General features: G+C 42.2%; 1 protein-coding gene and 1 pseudogene across 4 annotated transcripts in view; both read left to right on the forward strand.

The window, feature by feature from the left end:
* Cd226 (CD226 molecule) overlaps positions 1 to 19,983 on the forward strand; it is a 52,441-nt gene that overhangs the window by 13,581 nt on the left and 18,877 nt on the right. The gene's annotated exons all lie outside the window — the stretch shown is intronic.
* On the forward strand, positions 18,817 to 19,322 carry LOC150049572 (large ribosomal subunit protein uL24 pseudogene; annotated as a pseudogene).

A 19,983-nucleotide genomic window follows, 5' to 3' on the forward strand; every position in this document is an offset into this window, starting at 1 on the left:
TTGAGAAATGTAACTCTTGGAATCAAGAAACTCTGTTACCTCCGACCATAAGAAAGGGAAGTGGGTGAAGGAGCTGAGCCATGTGGTCCTGTGTGTACTGACTTCTATTACTTGTCAGTATGGAACAGTGATTTTTTTTTAACCATCATTCATCTGAATGCCGACAATGCCTCAATTTTGGTGACGCCAAAGAAATGAAGTCTGTGGGTTTTTCTCCAAGGCCTTAGACCCACAGTGTCCTTGGACTTGTGTCCTGTGGGGGTAGAGCTGTAATCAGATGTCAAATGCCAGCCTGGGCACTGAGCCCCTTGAAGCTCAGAGGCGGAGCCATGGGCATGCAGCTCCTTCCTCCCTCTTCTCTCCTCACACGCTCAGCCTAGACTTGGGCAAAGACCTTCTTTTGAATCAATGGTATCGTCAGTGTAGAATTAATGTGCTAGCTACGTGACAAATGTAACCGTAACCCCTCTACACGTTACCCCAACAGTAAAACACAATTTTTAAAAAAAGAATTAACGTGCTAGTTTCAGAAGATACATTTCTTGATGTTAAACAGCTTAATGTTATCGCAATGGCTGCTTTACATGATTAGTGGGAAAAGATGCTGAGATGACGTAAAAGGTAAGGTTTCAGGACAGAAGTAGGGTCTGGGGAAAAACACTGTCTTTCCCGATTCTCTGGCCACAGACAGTGAAAGTAAATTTCTGCTCACAGAAATGCCCCTCAGATGCGTGATTCACGTAACATGTCCTACTAGTCAGCATCTCCTGGGTATCTACTAGGTATGAAGTTACCAACGTTTCCCTGAGGGCTAGGAGCACAAAGGGGCTCTGCTGGGACACTGCCAGGCCTGCCTCCTGCGACCTTCAATACATAACCCTGCCCCATTACAGACCTTAATCCTTCTCTCCTTTGACTGAAACTTGCAAGTGGTCTATAGCTGAATGTCTAAGTTCAGGATGAAATCTCCATTCGAATTTGGACTAGAAGTCAGGGAAGAGGAGCTTCAAGAATGGTTCCATGGTTTATGATGCAAGGATTGAAAACGGATGGCTTTATTTATTTGAAAACAAAACAAAACAGTGGAAATCAGAGTCTGGTTTGGCTTAGAGGAGAGGAAACCTGTGTGTTTCGGGCATGAGTTGTGATTAGGCGTCGTTGTGACCATCAAGCCGAAGGAGGTCCAGGGCCACCCAGTGCACGTGGAAAAGGTGGTCAGCAAAGGACGTACTCTGAGGCTGTGGGTAGGAACAGGAGTGTAAAGCCGTAGCTTGAATGACGGCCATGTTAAGTGTGCAAAGGCATGTGTGTGGAAACACAGGAGGAGTGGAGGGAGGGAAGCAGTGGAGGGACCAAGGCGAGGCCGATGGGCCATCCGTTGAAGAGGAGCAGCACACGAGGCAGAGTGACTGGTTCTCTCACCGTTGGGGCAACTCTCTGTCTTCTGCACTGACTCTTAGCTGGCCTTGAATTCCACTCCCTGCCGGCAAGGCATTCTCAGCCGGGGCACCATGGGTAAGCAAGCTCCTAATCATTCCCTGAGTTGCTGTTGCTGGCTCTTGCCGCTCACCGCCTAATCTTGTCACCTCCAGGGTGGATGGCAGTGCTGAGAACTCTGGGGGTGGAAGGGACTCTGAAGGCCCTGCTCATCTCCATGCCATGTCAGTTTACGCGTGCAGTATATCTTGATTTATGTTATCGCTCCCTCATTCTCTCTCCTCCAGCAGCAAAATCCAGAAGACAACTACTAATTTGGAATTGTTTGTCAGTGGACTCCAGATAATTCTTTTGTTTTGCTATGTTCTTTGTGTGAACCATTGTTCACTTACACCCATTCTACTTTTACTTGGTAGGTTTTTTTTTTTTTTAATTCCAGGTTGATTGCAGGTGATGGGGTGGGGAAAGCACACATGGCTGAATTGCTAGAGAAGGAATTTACAGCTTTGGGACACCTCTCCCTGTTGCCTGAGCATGTGCTTAGCCTGGCTGGAGATTTCTTCCTCTAACTTTTAGTGATTGTGACAACTCAACACCTCTTCCTTCGGTCTTTACCACAACAGCTCATCCCCCAACACCCAAAGAACTTGCCAACCACACGATGGGAGCACATTTCCTCTGCAGAGCTGTGTGGGTGCTCCTCCAGGGTGGGGAGGTGGTTTTGTGCATGAGTAAGAGCTGACAGACGCCATCTTTGGGGCTCTTGGGGTCACTGTGGAAAAAGTGCAGCCCACTCAGGCCTGAGCACTCCCCCCGCCATCCCTCTCTAGGTCATCACAGGTGGTTTTCTTCTTTCTTCTCAAATTCCTGCCATCAAAGGCTGAACAATAGAGAGAGAATTGTTCTGTAGCACTTTCCCTCGGAAACATTTCTGGAGGATTGGTAGCACTAGATATTGGTACACTTGAGAGAAACCTTATAGGAGTTTACCCATGGACAGGACACACTGTCCACTGGAAATAAAAGTTACAGTTTGCCTTTCATAAAATAATAATGAGGGAAGTGTGTGTGTGTGTGTGTGTGTGTGTGTGTGTGTGTGTGTCCCAATGCTAGGGCTTTCACTCAAAGCCTCCATTCTTGCTGGTTTTTCTACTCAAAGTTGGGTTTTTTTTGCTGGTTAATTGGAAACAATAGTCTCCTTTCTGCCTGGGCTGGTTTCAAACTGTGGTCCTCCAACTCTGCCCACTTAGTAGTTTAGGACTACAGGCATAAGCCACCAGTATCCAGCAAATGGGGGGGGTGTTAATGTGTATATAAACAAGAAAATAAGTCACCGAAAGACAAAGGAAAAGCAAAGCTTCCAACTTTCCTTGCAGGTGTTTTGGGGAGAGGCTCCCCTTGATTTTCTCCGAGCCAGTGCCTGCCCAGGTCATAGGAGACATCAACAACCATGAAAACCATTCAAAAATAGGACTTGATTTCTAGGTTATGCTTTTTGCTGTTGGTTGTTTTTGGATTGTTTTTATAGGGAGTGGAAACTGCAAATAGAATGTTTTTTTTTTCCTTCAAGAAATGGTAGGAGACTATTTTTGAAGACATTACAGATTAGGAAACTGTTAAGGATTTTAAGAGCATCAAGTCAATCCTTCAGGGATCAATGCAAAAATGGCTTCCTCAGGCAATGTCTTTTGTACTTACTCTAGAATAGTTTTAATTAAATAACTCAGCTGATGGTGCTGTTGTCCCTTCCCCTGGAGAAATTATCCACAATCCAATAAATTTCAATGTGAGAAAACTTCCCCTGACCTAAGCGATTTAGCTAACTTCACATTTTAAAAGTCAGATACACCAACTGCCCAGAGAGAAAGACCCATATATACTATTGGTATGAGAGAGTGCATAAGGATGGAGATATCATAGAACTGTATAGAAAAGAATGAAGAGGACGGCCTATGAGAACAAAATCGGGGCATAAGTTCTGTATTTAAATGTTTCATCTAACTAGCAGAATAGTTCCAACATCTAACCTTCTCACTGTAGTGGACTAGTTTCTAAGGACACACCCGTTTCTTCCTGGCAGGCTGAAGGAAGTTGGATGAGCTACCAACGCAGGCATTTCAGAATAACTGAGTGAAGGTGTGTTTGTGCATGTGTGTGTCCACACATGCTATTAGTGTAATTTCCTTCATGACATATAAGGAACCAATGACTAAAACATTCTCGATCATCTTCCTAGTTCTCCTGTATGGTGGCATAGGATAAATTGGTTTTTCTTTAGAAAGTGTGTGACAGTTGGGCATACACTATTTTTCATCTGAGGACCCCTGAACAATTCTATTATGATCTTAGTGACGGAGCTTGGCAATAGCAGTTGATGTCCACAAAGGCACCATTTTGTCGGCTTCATTCGTTCCTGGCATCAGATGCTCACACCATCCACTTACTATCTTTTCAGAAACATAGTTGGTCATTTTTCATCATTTATATATCATGAGATTTGTAACTTCTTTCTTCTTTCATTAAATCCTGGTAATGGCTTTTAAAGGAAGGGACATTTACTATGACAAACATACAACCACTGGCATTGAATTTTTAATTCTTTTCCTTTTTCACCAGTCCTGGGGCTTGAACTCAGGGAGCTTCTTTTGCTCAAAGCTAGTGCTCTACCATTTGGAGCCACAGCATCACTTCTGGCTTTTTCTGAGTAGTTTCTTGGAGATGAGAATCTCATGGACTTTCTTGCCTGGCTTGCGATCCTCAGGTCTCAGCTTCCCGAGTAGCTAGGATTACAGGTGCAAGCCACCAGTGCCTGCCTTCAAGCTGACGTCCTTTTCAGAAGTGATTATCGGACTGAGAGGAGCCAGGGAAGCTGTTCTGAAAGCTGAAGCGGGGGAGGCGCTTGAAGAAAATCAACTCTGCTAGACCTGAAGTGCGGATTGCCAGCCTCCAGAAGTCTGAAATAAGCGATGCCATCTGTGCCACTTGTTGATGATGGTTGCCTAGAGGCTTCTGTTGGCTGTCTTGCTTTCCATGAAATGGAGAGAGAAAGTTTGCACACACAACTCCTGTGAAGCGAAGGCATTTTCCTGACTGGTGCTGGATGTTTGTGGCATATCATATTTCCTGAAAAGTTTTGAGAGAAGAACCAGGAGGGGAATATCAGATGAATTCCCTTATGGAGAGTTAGCTTAAGTGTGAGCTGGAATAAGGAAGGCTGGGAGAATATTTTAGAACAACAAATGGGAAAAAATGAGAATTGTGTCTAGATGCTACTCTAGAGAGGTGTGATTGGGAGAGAGAGAGAGAGAGAGAGAGAGAGAGAGAGAGAGAGAGAGAGAGAGAGAGAGAGAGAGAGAGAGAGAGAGAGAGAGAGAGAGAGAGAGAGAGAGAGAGAGGGAGGGAGGGAGGGAGGGAGGGAGGGAGGGAGGGAGGGAGGGAGAGAGAGAAAGAGAGATCGAGCAGGGTACATGTTGAAAGAAATAAAAAAAAAGAATCAGGACCTACTGACAAAGTAGATGAATGAGAGAGAGATGATAAGGGAGATAAAAGGAATCAGTTTGAAGAACGGACTGTGACCCTGAGTGTCTGTGATTAAAGGTGGAGAAGATTGTAAAATTTGATTCTTTTTGTGATTGGTTTGACTCTCCTTGGCATGACACTTATCTCTGTAGGAATTCTTGGGAGTGAGTTGGTTATTCCTTTTCTTTGCAAGGTCTTTCTGCACCCTCATTCGAATTTATATTTGGTATATACTAATTACCAGAATCTTCTTCCTCCTTTCTAGTGGACAAATGAGGCTCATTGTTTTTCATTTCATGTCTGATGTAGAACTCCCTTTTGGGGCAGGACTATTGAAAAGCTATGATTGCTCTGATATATGAAGACGTTTTGCATATAGCAGGTGTGGATTGTGTCACAAATGTGAACTGGTAGTACCTGCAGAGAAAGTTGAGAAGAAGTTTCCTTCTTGTGGTGAGATCAGTTTGTCTAATGAAACTCAAAGGAGGAGAACTTCTAAAGGGAGAAAGAAAGCTTCTACCTGGCTTTCAGGCCTGTGATGTTATCACAGAAGAGAATGTTTAGGGCACATTGAAGTAGAAACCAATAGAGTTGCTTAGTAAAACAAAGGAGAGAGGGTATATACACAGACAAGGGTGCAGACATAGATGTTAATGGGTGTGATTAATGCTCTGGCGCTCAGGAGTACTTATGGTATGAAAGCGGGCTGAGGATGTAGTTGAAATTCCCCTTGGAATGAGTGCTTTGTTTGTTGGTTGGATTGGTTTGGATATTTGTTAACCTTAGCCATTTTTGCTTTTATTCTGCGATGTCAATTCTGTCACTTGGACCTGGAGACTTTAAGGTTGGCCTATGGATGAATTCTGGTGACATATGACACAAAAGACAGGTCCTGCCATGTGCTCCCGTCAACACAATTGTTCTATCTTAAGATAATCTTCTTTATCAACACTTCTTGCACTGAAAGGAGACATTTTCTCTAATATTCTCCCCATCCTGGCAAAGGTCTTAAGAAAAAACTATTCTTGTTCTGCTTCTAGAGTGTATTCACTCTAGAAGTTCAGAGAAAAAAAATCAATTCTTCTCCTTTTAAAAAATGCACCTATGTTGCAGCTTAGTGAGAGCTTAAAGCAAAGAAAATCATTTCTGTGTGCTTTGAGTCAAGTTAGTTACTCCTTAGTAAAAAGAACTTTTCTCAAAATTCCTGGCTTCTGTCTCCCACACCTCATTTTCCCTGATTTTTCTTGGCTCAAAACCACATTATCCTTTAAGAGTTCTTGACCCTCCAACCTTATTCCCTGAAAATGTTCTGTTGTTTTTGCAGTTTTCAAGTTCTCACTCCTATTCTGAACTTGATGTGTTCAAAACTTTCTGGAATTTACTTACAATCTTTTGCTAGATACTTCTCAAACAGTCCTTTGGCCTTGTTACTTGTTTGTGCCTCTGGGCTTTATCATTTTCCCCAGTTGAATTAATTAACTTTATTTTGGTGGGATGCCTTCATTTGATTGTCACCCTTTGGCTCTGCCATTCAGCCAGAAGAAGTTTTGTTTTAAGTACTAGCCCTTAACATCAGTTAGCATATATTTTCCCTGTACTTTCAAAAAAATTTTTTAGTATTGAAATTTCATTTGGGATTTTTTTTTAGCTCTCTAACCATACCTTTTAGGCTTTTTTAAAAACCAGAGTATTTGCATTTTATTATAGTTTCCACTTGTAACTATGCAAGATTTCCAGTGAACTATTTTGACTTGCCTTTTTAGTCAGAACTGCCCATAGTCATTTGATCATGGTGGTTCTCCCAAGTGCATAACCTATGCATCTATTCCAACCACAATGCTGAAGAAAACCCTCACCCTCTTCTTCCTATGAATCCAGCAGCCAAGCACGAGCCCGGTCCAGATCTTCAGGGACAGGATTCATCATAAAATGTACATAATGTGAAGCCTGTCAGTCTTTCCTACTCTAATGCTGCTGTCTGCTCTGTTTTGCTGCACGGGCAGCCTGGGGTTGGGTCTAGGTGCTCAACAGCAGAACACAAGGCATAGATTCCACGGCACAAAACCCAGGCTTCGGTCACAGTTGCAAGGTAGATCTAGATAACCTGACTTCATAAGGTAACACTGTTCTTTTTTTTATGATTATAAGTGTGAGGACTCAATCCTCCGTTGATTTTTATTGATTTTCCTTTATCCCAAATCAGATGTGTCATATCCCTTCAGATATGAAGGTTATGCCTTTTCTTACCAGTTTTCTACAAATCCTCTTAAATGTTTAGACCTATGGATTTTGTGGAGATAAAATTATGCATTTCTGCAATTCTATGATAACAGGGCTTCCCACAAAAATAGCATTAGTATTTCTTTTTAAGGCCAGAGAAGATGCAATAAAACAAAGAAAGAAGGAAAGGCAACTTTTGTAGTTTGTGGTCAGACATGTCAAGAATCCTGTGTTGGGTTCCTGTCAGTCTAGACCTCAGTCCCCCCCAGTCCCAGCCCCAGTCTTGGCTTCCTCTTTGTGACCTGCTCTCCATATTCAGGCTGTATTTTGCTTTTGCTACCACATTTCTCCTTCAACACTGCTCTTATTTGCTTTTTTTTTTTAAATATTGTTAGCTTTGCACCTTTATTGGCTTGCCTCATTTCAGGCCTCTCTGGTAATAGACCTGGATAGGCTGGCATTTGTTTTCTGTAGTATGTCCTTGAAATGTGGCCTGAGTCTCAGGTTTTTATTGACATAGTAGAAAAGATGGTTTGCAGTTTCTATTAAATCCCAGTGTTTCTAACTTAAGTCTTTAACTCTTCAACATTAGCTCTTTCATTTATTCCAGAAGGTTTTTATCTAAGACTTTACAGACTCCACAAAATACTCAGGGCTTTCTTCTTGGCAGTATAATTATTTTTTGTTTTGTATAATATGTTTGTGTTTATCTTGAAAATTACACATATCCTTTGTAGTCAGCCCAATTAAAAATCTTGCAATCCGCATCCCCAATTATACAGTGCAAATTTTCTGAGTGAATTCTGTTTTTCTCCCGTTTTACACCTTGTGCACCACTGAGTAAGTGATGGCTGGATGTTTATCATGAGCATTTCCTGTATTTGATGCAACTGATACTAATGGGGAATGAAAACAATGAAGCGTTTCAGGGGTCCCTTGTGTATAGCAATCCAGTGGCATAAATACTCTCAGTCTCTTTCATGTGTTACACTCTTACTGAATCTTTTAACACCGAATTTGCAATTGCAGTACGATACCTGCAATCTCTTGTAGTATGTTTCTTCAGGGACCAGGTAGGGTTTGCTCACAGTTATTGCCCACAAATACTTCACCATGAATCATTTAATGTTAGATCCTTAAGGGCTGAGACGTTTGCAATGAGTTCCCCTGAGTGTTAATGACACAATGGCTGGTGCCGTGTGGGGTGTGACCTTCAGTCAGTTCATCCTGGGGTGGCCCTGGACCTCATCTCAGAGCACCTCCCTCAGTCAAGGCTCTTAGTAAGTGTGACGCTTCTTCAGGATGAATCTAAGATGCTCAAGTCTTCCTTCACCAGCCTTCTCCCTGCTACCTAGAAGCAATGAATTCACGGCTAGAGGGGGAATTCTAGGATTGGTCTCTCTTTCACAGACTTTTGTCCCTCAACAACCTCCGTGTGTGTGTGTGTGTGTGTGTGTGTGTGTGTGTGTGTGTGTGTGTGTGTGTATCGTGACATCTGAGGAGGAGGAGGCTGAAAGAGCTTAATGGAACAGGACTCTCCAGATTGCATAGGCCAGAGGTAGAGGTGGGGGGATGGAAGGAAACGTGGCTGTGGGGAGCCATGTCTAAAGCTGGGTAGAGTAGGAATGTGTGACCCTTGTTAGAGGCCCTGAGAATTAGGCTAGGGGCAAGGTTGCAGAGGCCATGGCTGGTTCCATGAGGACTAATGATAGTGCTTGCAGGTGTGGATTCTCACTGTGACTACTGTCAATGATTTTTCTAAGCAAAATTAGTTGTATAAAGTTTCACAATGAAACCACTGTAATGTTTGCAAATTGTGCTTGGATAAAACTCTTGCCATTTATATTTTTTTTCTTAACTTCCTTCCCTTCTCTTTCAGTGATTTTAGTGGACTTCAAACTTCCTTCATCCATATGCATAATGTATTTAAACATATTCACCTGCATTACCCTCATGATTCCTGTTTTCCTTACTACTGCTGCCTCCCTTTTACAATCCTATTGTGTTATTAAATTCTAGGTCTTGATTCTGCATATGAGTGGAAATGTGATCATTGTCTTTCTGAGCTCTGCTTATTTGGCTTAGGATGGTGCTTTCTATTGGCTTTTTTCCCCCAATGAAATAATTTCATTCGTCTTTATGTTGAGGAGTACTCCATTGTGTATATTTACCATGTTTTACTCACCCACTCCCTGGTCTTTGGGCAGCTGATCCATAGCTTGGCTCTCGTGAACAGTGCTGCTGCACGTCTGGGTACCCAGGGGTGTCTACAGTGTGTCACTAACGTTCCATGGGCTATCACTGCGTGGAGTTTTAGGCTAAATTTCACAAAAACTGCTGGGGCTGCATCTGGAAATGAATGGAAACCAGGAGGACGTGGGTAGAGAGGACAGGGCTGGTCTGCAGTCAACATCACCCAAGGATGGGTGAGAAGGGGCTCTCCACGTGAGCACGTGGACCCCTAGGTAGGCTGGCAAGTGTGAGGAGGGAGTGAGGAATGCTGGGTGCGTACAGGGGATGATGGTGGACAGAGGCGAAGGCTAGATTCTTACTGGACACATGGGGATGCAGAGATCACCAAAACACACCACATCACAAACTGTCCAGCCTTTCATTTCTGTTCGACATCCTCTCCTCAGAAGCAAAATGGAGGCGAATGCAATGAACATTCATGGGGTACACGTATTTCATATAGAAATCTCTGGCATTCTATTACTTACAAAAGGACAAAAACGTATGTTTCCTCCCCTTAGTGGGTTTAAACTGTGGTTGATAAATCATTTACTCACCATAAAAGATGTAGACCAATGACGCATCAGAAAATATTAGTCCTTGGTTCAATTCTTGTATAAATATTAAGAAAACATTCTTTTCCCATACTCCGTGAATCAAACACATCACTGTTTATTGTTGAGATGACATGTCTTGAGTCTGTTCTTTCTGGAAACCATTTTATTTCATACAGGTTAGTCTGACAGCCTATTTTTTTTTTTAAGCTTTAGACTTAAATTTTAGAAGACATTTTTTTTTTCAGGGCCCACACTCAATTGCAGAAGAGGAAATAGGAAGATGGGCAAAAGTGACATTAAATTATTCCCCAGGGCTACAGCATCCCCAGATTCCACTCTTGAGCAGTGGCTTTAGTTTATTTCTCTTACATAGCTTTCAAGCTACCTGGGTGACTACCTAACCTCCTTCCACCCTGTAAGGCAAGGATTTTTAGTTTGTGGCACCTCACAAAGGAATTGCCATCTTGAAGACTTTTCTCTGGTTGTTTAAGCCCTTCGTAATTTATTTATATGCCTCTCTTAGATGCCTTATTTCAGCCCATGAGTAAATTACTTTTGCTGTTGAATACAATTGAAAGGAAGCTTTGTGCTCCTATTACTCTATACCAATATGCCTTGAAATGAAATTGCATGCTGTGATAAACTTCACCTTGATCCAAGCACATTAGGATATATTTGTAATTGCTACGACTGGCTGGGGCACATCCTGTGATTAGACTGAGATCCCCAAATTTTATGGCTTTCTGTTTTGTTTTGCTTTTAAAAGGCAAACCTATAAATGTGATAAATGTAATTCCAAGATAATGGAGTTAGGAGGCCATTACTGAAGGCAATTGTAGAAGAAAATGGAGAGTGTAAAATGATGACTTTAAAATATTTAAAATTATGTATGTGGAAATTAAATTACAGACTTTGGAGGGAAGTTGTGCTCTGAGCCTGTGAAATGGAAGTCGTTCCCAATTTAGAGAAAGAGTTTGCAGTGAGACAAAAGAGCCAGAGAGGATGGCAAACATTATGTTTAAATATTTCAAAAGGAACCATCTCAATTAATTTAGACACTTAAAATGTCATGTAGCAACAAGCCATATCAAGTTGTAGGAGGCACATTTGCCTGAGCTCTTTCTGAATAACTAACAGGAAGAGGATCGTGTTTTTCTTTGAAAATTTTATCTTTGCTTCTAGTATTTGTAATTTGAATGTAGTTCTTACACAAATTCCAACAAGTGGAGAATTGAACCACAATTAAAAGCACTTAGGATTTTTGGTTAGTGACATTAGCCCAGTACTCATTGTATTAGATTAAAAATTCATGCACTCTGATAATTCAGCAAAATGTTTACACATTTTCTTAGATTTCTATGTATGCTACTACTAGTAAAGTAAATCAAGTGGCAGTAATTCTCTTTCACAGTAAGTACTTTTGCAAATCTTTAACTATTTTTAACTCATATTGGAAAATATAATATAATAGGTATAGTATAATATAAATAGGAAATAAGTGGCTAGCAATTTATGATAAGATGGTATGTATTGTAATATGATTTTATTGCTATTATTAAGGTGTTATACAGAGGGGTTATCATGTCATGGAGTCAGGTAATGAGTACAGTTTTTGGGGGGCCGTGTCACCTCTTCCTTGACTTTTTCAGTTTTCCTCTTCCATTCCTGTGCACATGTTGCTTAGTTCATTTTCCACATAGTGTATCCTGAATATCATGGCTACAATTGTTCCTTCCTCCATTTCTGCACCCCTCCTTTTACAACACTAAAAAGAAAAGCAAGCCTCAAAAAGGAAAACAAACATCATTATTACCAATGACAACAAATCCACTTTTCAGAATTTGTTTTGATAAATAGTAGTTAAATGTTCAGAGAAATTGTGCTCTTGCGTTCATCCACTGAGAGTATCCTCCTGTATGTGAATGCCTAGAGTCCTGTATAAATTACCATGTCCAGTGGTAGTTTAGATCTCGCTTCCACATCTGAGAGGAAATGTGATCCATGCAAGACGGAATGTATTTTATATGCAAATATTCAGGTACTACTTGTATGAGAAGGCAAATGGAGTGGTAAATGTATTCACTGTCATTTACAACTACCACAAACTATGAACTGTGACTCAGTTACCCTAAATTCCCTAGTGATTAGTGCTGCTAGTTCCAAAATGAGCAATTTCTGATGAAATCCTAACTAACTTGCCGAAGGGAGATCTTTCATGGCTTTAAAATAGACCTGGGAATTCCTAGAAGAGCCAGATTGTGCTAATATCATTCAAAACAATTTTGCGAACTTTTGCTTGCACCAATTTTCTTTCAAAGGAGTAAGGACCGTTTTGTGTTATTAACTGTAATTCCTCAGAGGGTTGTTAAGTGCGGTCCAGAACTCAAAGCATACTCTTGAATATAGAAAGTTCTTATTTGACTGTGTGCTAGTTACTTTAGAGCCTGAACAGTTTTATTTTCTTGGGAATAACAGAGTGACAACAGGATGCACCTGAAATGGTTTTGGTAGTCATTCTCAATTAGCAGAAAGTCAAAAGTCTGATCTCTCAGGGTCTTCTTTTAATTTTTTTTCCCTTCCAATTTCTTCCAGTAGAAATGCTTTTCTGAAAGAGCAATCTATAAAAGACCCAACACAAATGCTGAACTCTGTAGCACTTTGTGAGAAAATTAGCAACCTGCAGAGCCATTGCAAGGCATTGTAGCCATAGGTTCAAGTCAAGATTTGAAAAGAAATACTTCTCCCATGGTCCACGAACACAGTGGACTTATTGCAATAGGGAGTCCATTGTGAGTCTCTTTTCTACTGGTACTACGTCCCTCTTCTTTCTGACATTGCCAGTGTCACTCAAATGTGGTAGCTGACTGGAAGCAATCGAAGGAGGTTTCACTGAACTCCTGGAACAGGCTAAAAAAATCCCGGTCCATTTTGCACACATCCCAAGGAAGATGGTGTGGCAAGGCAGGATGTCAATGTTTCTCATTTTCTGATGAAATATATACAGCCAAATTTTAGGATGGAAAAGTACTGTGAGTAATACTAGACATTTTAGGTCGTTGCTCTGAAACAATGTGATAAGCATTTTTGATTATAATAGAACCATTTTTCAAATTTTGAAAATGTCACGAATGAAAGGAATGCAGTTCTCTCAAGTCATTTTGTTTCCAGAAAGTTCCTTAAGAGCAATAGAGATGACAGAGGAGGCAAGCCCCTTTTCTCCTGTGAGGAGGTCTGTCATTCTCTTGGCCTGCCTAAGACTGCTTCTGTTTTTCCTGGGCTGTTCCATTGCTCACTGTTACGCAGTGTGTGTGTGTGTGGTGTGTGTGTGTGTGTGTGTGTGTGTGTGTGTAGAGTGTGTGTGTGCAGCCTTGACTCTGTGCTCTCTACTCCCAAGCAGCTGTTGCTTCTCCAAGGGACTTTACCAGTTATGTGCTGTTGGCGGTCCATGATAGCTAACTTACAGAACACGACGATGCTGCATCAGTGACTGGATAGAAAAGAAAGATGGTCTATGTGCATGCACAATAGAGTTGGGTCCAGCCATGAAGAATGACACAGGGAAATGGTGAAACCGTAGGTCATGTTCTGAAAAATAACATCCTTCATTTGTGGAATTTAGGATGGTAGAAGAATGGACATGAAAGTAAGGTGGATACTATTTCTGAGTGAAAGGGGAGAAGACCGAAATGGAGGAGAAATTGGGGGGCAGTGGCATGAGGATAAAGTCCATTATGTGCATGCACGAGAAAGTCATATTGGAATCTATTTTGTAAATCAATATTTGCTTATAATAGTAAACTGGGAAACGGAAATGTCAAAATAATCAGCTCTCTGATCTGTGACAATAACAAATCCTTTAGGAGTATTTACCTTCCCAATTAAAGTTGTGTTTTGTTTTCAAAGCTCTGTTAATCCAGTGTCTCAAACGTTCCCAAACGGCCTTTCCTTTCTACCAGAGCCTCCACATTCTCCACAGGAAGCGTTCCTCTGCAGGTTTTTGTAAAGGTCCCGGGGGAGGCCAGGGCAGGGAACCTGACAGGTCTAGGGAAGACACTGCTGGGGGCAGCAGGCCTGGCAGAAAGCTCCACAGGTGGCTTATTTGCCATCTGCCTATTGGTGCCCACAGCATCTGCTAGTGCAGCTCTGTCCCCTGCATTCCCTCCAACTGCTGGCTTGGAATTGTGGACATGGGTTGTGCTTGTTAACAGAGCATAGTAGGCCAGAAAACACTGGCTCTAGTCCTGCTGCCCTGGCCTAAGTGATGTCGTCTATGACATGATGCCTGAATGTGTAGCTGACTAGATTGTTTTAAGTGTTGAAATGCAAGGCACTTTCTGGGTGTCAAGCAGGTAACTAGTACTCAAGAAAGTGTGAGTGTTACTATAATCTGACACAGAGGTTAGATTCTTATCAGCCTCTTGGGATGGATCATGTTTCTGACTGAAGAGGAGAAGGTGAAACTCCCCACAACCAGGTAACAATCTTAGTCCTGGATTTTTTTGGGTCATAATCCAGATATGACACTTTCCAAAAATGTAGTTTTATTTTTCTCTTCCTTTAACAAGGCATACACATGGGCGTCATCTTGAAAGTCATCACCGCTTGCTTCATGACGACACTGATGATTTTGGTTTCTCTGGGCTTTGGGCAACATTCTTCACACACTAGAGCTTGCTAGTCATAGACCCATTTAATAGCTACACATAAATATATATATATATGTATAAAATTCCTCATTTCTTTTTTTCATATATTTTTATTGTGGTTAATAGAAGGGTTCCATTATATTCACCAGATAGAAGGCGCATTACTTCACAAAACTGATACCCTTTCTCTTGTCTTGGTCCCCATTTCCCTCCTCCTACCCCCGCCCCTCATCTTGGTTTCCTCCCTTCCCTATCTGATTTCAAATATGCATATATACAATATATCAGATAACAAGGTGAAATACTGTAACAATATGAGATAACCAAGGGACAGCAGATGAGGTGAGAGATTAAAATTCCTCATTTCATGTTCAATTTTTATCCATGTGCACAGTTTTGGTTGTTGGTGGTAGGACTGAACCAAGAGCCTAGGTTCTGTCCCTGAGCTCTTTTGCTCAAGGATAGTGCTCTACCACTTTGAGCCACAGTTTCCAGTTTTCTGGTAGTTAGTTGGAGGTAAGAGTCTCACACACTTTCTTGAGTAGGCCGGCTTTGAGCTGCAGTCCTCAGATCTCAGCCGTCTGAGTAGCTAGGATTACCCTTGTGAGCCACTAGTGCCCAGCTAAGCACAAGACAATCTTTTTATTTATTTATTTATTTATTTTCCAGTCCAGAGTCTTGATCTCAGGACTTGGGCACTGTCCTTAGACACTTTTTGTGTTGTGCCACTTGAGTCACAGCACCATTTCTGGATTTTTCTGTGTATGTGATACTGAGGAATTGAACCCAGGGTTTTGTGCATGCTGGGCAAACACTCTACCACTAAGCTACATTCCCAGCCCAATCATTTATTTTTTTTCTGTGGATTATTTTATGAACATTCCCACATTGAGGTGCTGGTATCTTTATCATAATTCACTCAATCTTATATTTCTTGCCATTAACATTATTTCCAATATTCTGTGTTTCTACTAGTACTTAGCAGCCATATTCATATGTGTGCTATGTCTATGAAAGAGATTGTTTGTTAGGATTGATTTGTAGACATTTCTTCGAGCGTAGATGGAGTGCAAATTGAATGCTGAATAAATGTGTTCTTTCCTTTTGTTTTATTACTGTACTCATTCCCTTATTTCATATGTATAAAATTATTGAATCAGCGATAATACTGCTACTACTACATACATCCATACTCCTTGACATTTATATCTGGATGAAGGGATGTGGCGTTTTTTATTTCCTTCGTACTCTTCTGATTTTTGTCTATCTAGGACCACTTGCCGTTCTGGAAAGATCCGATGATCACATCTATCCCAGCCACACTCACGTTGCTTTCAATGTCAGGGTGATTTTGTTTTTTAAATTAGCTTCATGATAGCCTGACTTTCCCCAGAGGGCTAAGAGAAAGCCTGGAGATCTTGGTAGAAAAGGTATTGAAGTCCTAAACCCTGCCATGCAGACCGGTGTTAAGCAGATGTCACACCACCAGGGGCAGCTTTGGGGTTTCCTTCCGCTGACAAAAGGGAATGAAGGTAAACCCATAGGACCCAATGTCCCCACTGAGGTTATGACCTGTTGTCATCTTGGGATATGGTTTCTCACCCATTTTCCCACAAAATTCATTGACCAAGTCCCTGTACCTGGCATTGTGATGAGACTGGATGTGGTTAGGTTTACTCCTTCCTAAGCACTTAAGGGTTTCTTACGATGGGGATAAAGGTGACAAATAGAATATAGGTGCCAAAGTGGAGCAGAGGGGTACAAAGTTAATGTGGGCTAGGACAAGCAGGAGGCGTTCTCCCAGGAACTCTCACAGGTGAGCTCTGCAGCTCAGGGAGCAGGGCTCCAAGGACCAAGGTTTGTGATGCAGAGACACTGCTGTGCTGAGATCAGAACCGTGAATGCTGTTCATAGGCAAGAGTCCAGTAGGAGGCGATGCTGAGCCACAGACTAGAAGGAAAAAGAGCCAGATGGGCAGGGTTCACTTAGAAAGTTACTCTAACCACTCCATTGAAAGCCCAGGAGGAAAACTCCCAGAAGTGTCTCATAGTTTTCTTCTGTTTGATTTAGAAGTTGTTATTTTTGCTCTGCAGATTCCTCGGCATGGCATTTAACAGCTACACATGAAATACATGTTTTTTACCCAGGTATTATTGGCCACCACGTATGTGTAAGGCTTAATGGAAGTTTATTTATTTATTTTCCCTGCAAGATTGAAATAAATGCAATTCAGGTCTAATTACTTTGTAACTGCTGGGTCACAGTGGAGTAATAAACAGAGAACAAATATTTCAGAATTATTTTTGCGCCCCCAAGGAACTTGGTATAATTGAGTAAAGCAAGATAAATTCCTCCCCTCCCCCCGCAGTAGAAACCACAGTGGTTTATAGGTTGCAAGTACAGCAGTATTTGTTGTGCACAGTTATAAAGTAAGAAGAGAAAATGAGATTGCTGTGGGTGTGGCATGTGGAAAGACCCAGGAGACAACCCTGGCCTTGGAGACTGATGGAATGAAGCTAAGTCAGAATGGCTCCAAAATTAGACTTTTTGTGCATTTTGGCTAATTAAATGGCACTGACTTCAGTAAAGAGCATAGTTTTCGTTTCACTATGGTGCGGACACTGAAGGCTATTTTTTTTAAACAAAAAAAAATTGCAGGTGAGGCTCCTGGCCTCTTCAGTGTGGGCAGCTCTCTGACGCTGTCGGGACCATTGGCCCAGTGTGAACTGAGCGCTGCTCTGGGATCTCTGGTGTCCTTCACCGTCTCCGGGCAGCACACAGGCCTGCGGTCTGATCTGGGGGTCTGCTCAGGTGCATTGCATGATGCAATGCCTGCAGGCCTTTGTGTTTTCTGGGCCAAGTCCCTGCTTTGCTACTCAGCCCTGTTCCCCAGTTCTCTTACCTTTCATTCATTCAGACAAATGACCTCATGGCAGGCCGTCACCGGGGCTCTGTCAGGTCGCATTTTATCTCGACTGTAGCTCTCATCCTTCCAGCATTATCTGTACCTTGCAGTCAAGCAATCTTTTAACTCACTTTTTCTTGTTTGCTTCCTTTACTTCTTATCTGCACTTTAAAGGAAGGACACAACATGACATTGCATGGGGGGGGTGGGGTTGTAGAGATGGCTGGGAAGGCTTATTACTTTGCACCGGGACTTTTGAGGCCCACAGCACCCTAAATGCTGACCCTGTCTTAGGACTGAAGTAACAAAGTGACAAAGGCAGTGGGGATGTGTCCTTTCCCAGGTCTGGAGACAAGAAAAGCAGGAGTGGGAGAGGGCAGTGGGTCAAGATGAAGTTCCTGCGGCTTGAGGAGGAACCATCCAGAGAGGAGAACGGGGTATGAGGTCAAGCCTGGAGATGAGCCCTGGAACAGCGCCCAGGGCGCCCCAACACCTGCCGAGAAGGTCCAGGGGCACTTGCAGAAGCCATCCCCATTTCTTTTGATTATGGCTTGCATACACAATTGTCATTTCTTTAACAATCTTCCAGCTGCCCAACACAGTGTGTGTGTGTGTGTGTGTGTGTGTGTGTGTGTGTGATTTACCTGTTTTTTTTTTCCAAATTGTCCCTCATTTCTTCATTTTCTGTCCCTTTCCCTTGCCCATCTTAATTTGCTTTTTATTTCCTTGTGACTATGACTTGTCTGGTCATTATTTTCCCCATTTTTCTTATTCTGAGTGATAATTTAGAGATGAGAGATAGTTTTGTGAGCTGGTAGTGGGTGAATTGTTACCGCCTGTGAATACTTTTATGGCCACAGACTGAGAAACTAGACAGTTGTGGCATTTCTTTACAATAAGATTTTGACATCAGAACTATTTGCTATTTGGCTACTACAGACCTGGAGTTCTTGTTTAACATAGAAAACAAATCTTATTTTAAAAACTATCTTTAAGCTAGGTGTGGTCGCTCACGCCTGTCATTCTTGCTGCTCAGGAGACTGACATCTGAGGATCTCGGTTCAAAGCCAGCGTGGGCACTAAAGACCATGAGACTTTCATCTCCAATTAACCTCTAGAAAACGAGAAGTGGGGCTGTGGCTCCAGAGGTAGGGCCATAGCCTGGAGCTGAAGAGCTCAGGGACAGAGCCCAGGCCCAGAGTTCAAGCCCCATGACTGACCAAAAACAAACAGACAGAACACGAAGGGGCCTGCAGTTCTCTTCCCCTTTCTGGCCATCACTGATGCAGGAGTGACCAAAATGAGATTCAATCCCTTTATCACTTCTGACCAAAGCAAGAACTGGAAAAGGCATTTCAATGCACCTTCTCCTATTCACAGGAAGATTATGTCTTCCCCTCTTTCCAAAGAGCTGAGACAGAAGTACCACGTGCCATCTCTGCCCATCTGAAAGGATGATGAGGTGCAGGTTATACGAGGGCACTAGAAAGGTCAGCAGATTGGCAGAGTAGTTGAGGTTTACAGGAAGACATATGTCATCTTCATTGGATGGGGACAGCGGGAAAAGGCCAAAGGCACCACTGTCCATGCAGGCATCACCCCAGCAAGGTGGTTATCACCAGGCTAACACCGGACAAGGACCACAAAAAGATCCTGGAACGGAAAGCCAAATTCTGGGCCAAGTAGGAAAGGAAAAGGAAAAGAGCAAATACAAGGAAGAAACAATTGAGAAGATGCAGGAATGAAGTAATCTTATATACAACTTTCATTAAAAAAACTTAAGTGAAGATTGCTGTTCAAACAAACACCCACTATCTTTAAGTAGTTGGGGAAAAGGGTATCAATTCAACATGTCTGTTTATTAGTACAGTGCACCTTGATCAATGGAACCCCTTCTTGTATTTCAAACTTACTTGTATTTTTCTTTTTGGTCATGGAGTTTGAACTCTGGGCCTAGACACTGTCTCAGATCTTTTGCATAAAGCTAGCAACTCTACCACTTTGAGCCACAGTTCCTTGAGTGATTAATTGGAGATAGGAGTCTCATTGGGACTTTTCTTCTTGGGCTGGCTTTGAACCTCAGTCCTCAGATCTTAGCCTCCTGAGCAGCTAGGATTACAGGTGTGAGCCACCAGCACCTGGCTTCAGACTACTCATTTTTATTAGAGATTAATGTGGAGCAAAATTTTAAACGAGAATTTTCAAACACTAATCTGTCAAGCTGTCTGAGGTCTAGAAGTATCTGCTCCGTCCTGGTGAGAGATCCAGAGAATCAATCACCTCTGTCATGACTTGAAAACTTGTTTAACTTTGCAGGTTTTTAGAAATGGCACCGGGATCACCTGGGCCTCAGCGCACAGTAGAGCTGTTGAGTTTGATGTCTGATGATGAACATTAAATACTTCTGCTGGAGCTCCAAAATATTTTAGCATCAGGAATTTATGGATGTTTGCCGGCCTAAGACAAT

The sequence above is a fragment of the Megascapheus bottae genome, chromosome 19 (genome assembly GCF_031878675.1).
Source record: "Megascapheus bottae isolate mThoBot1 chromosome 19, mThoBot2.hap1, whole genome shotgun sequence".
Lineage (NCBI taxonomy): Eukaryota > Metazoa > Chordata > Mammalia > Rodentia > Geomyidae > Megascapheus > Megascapheus bottae.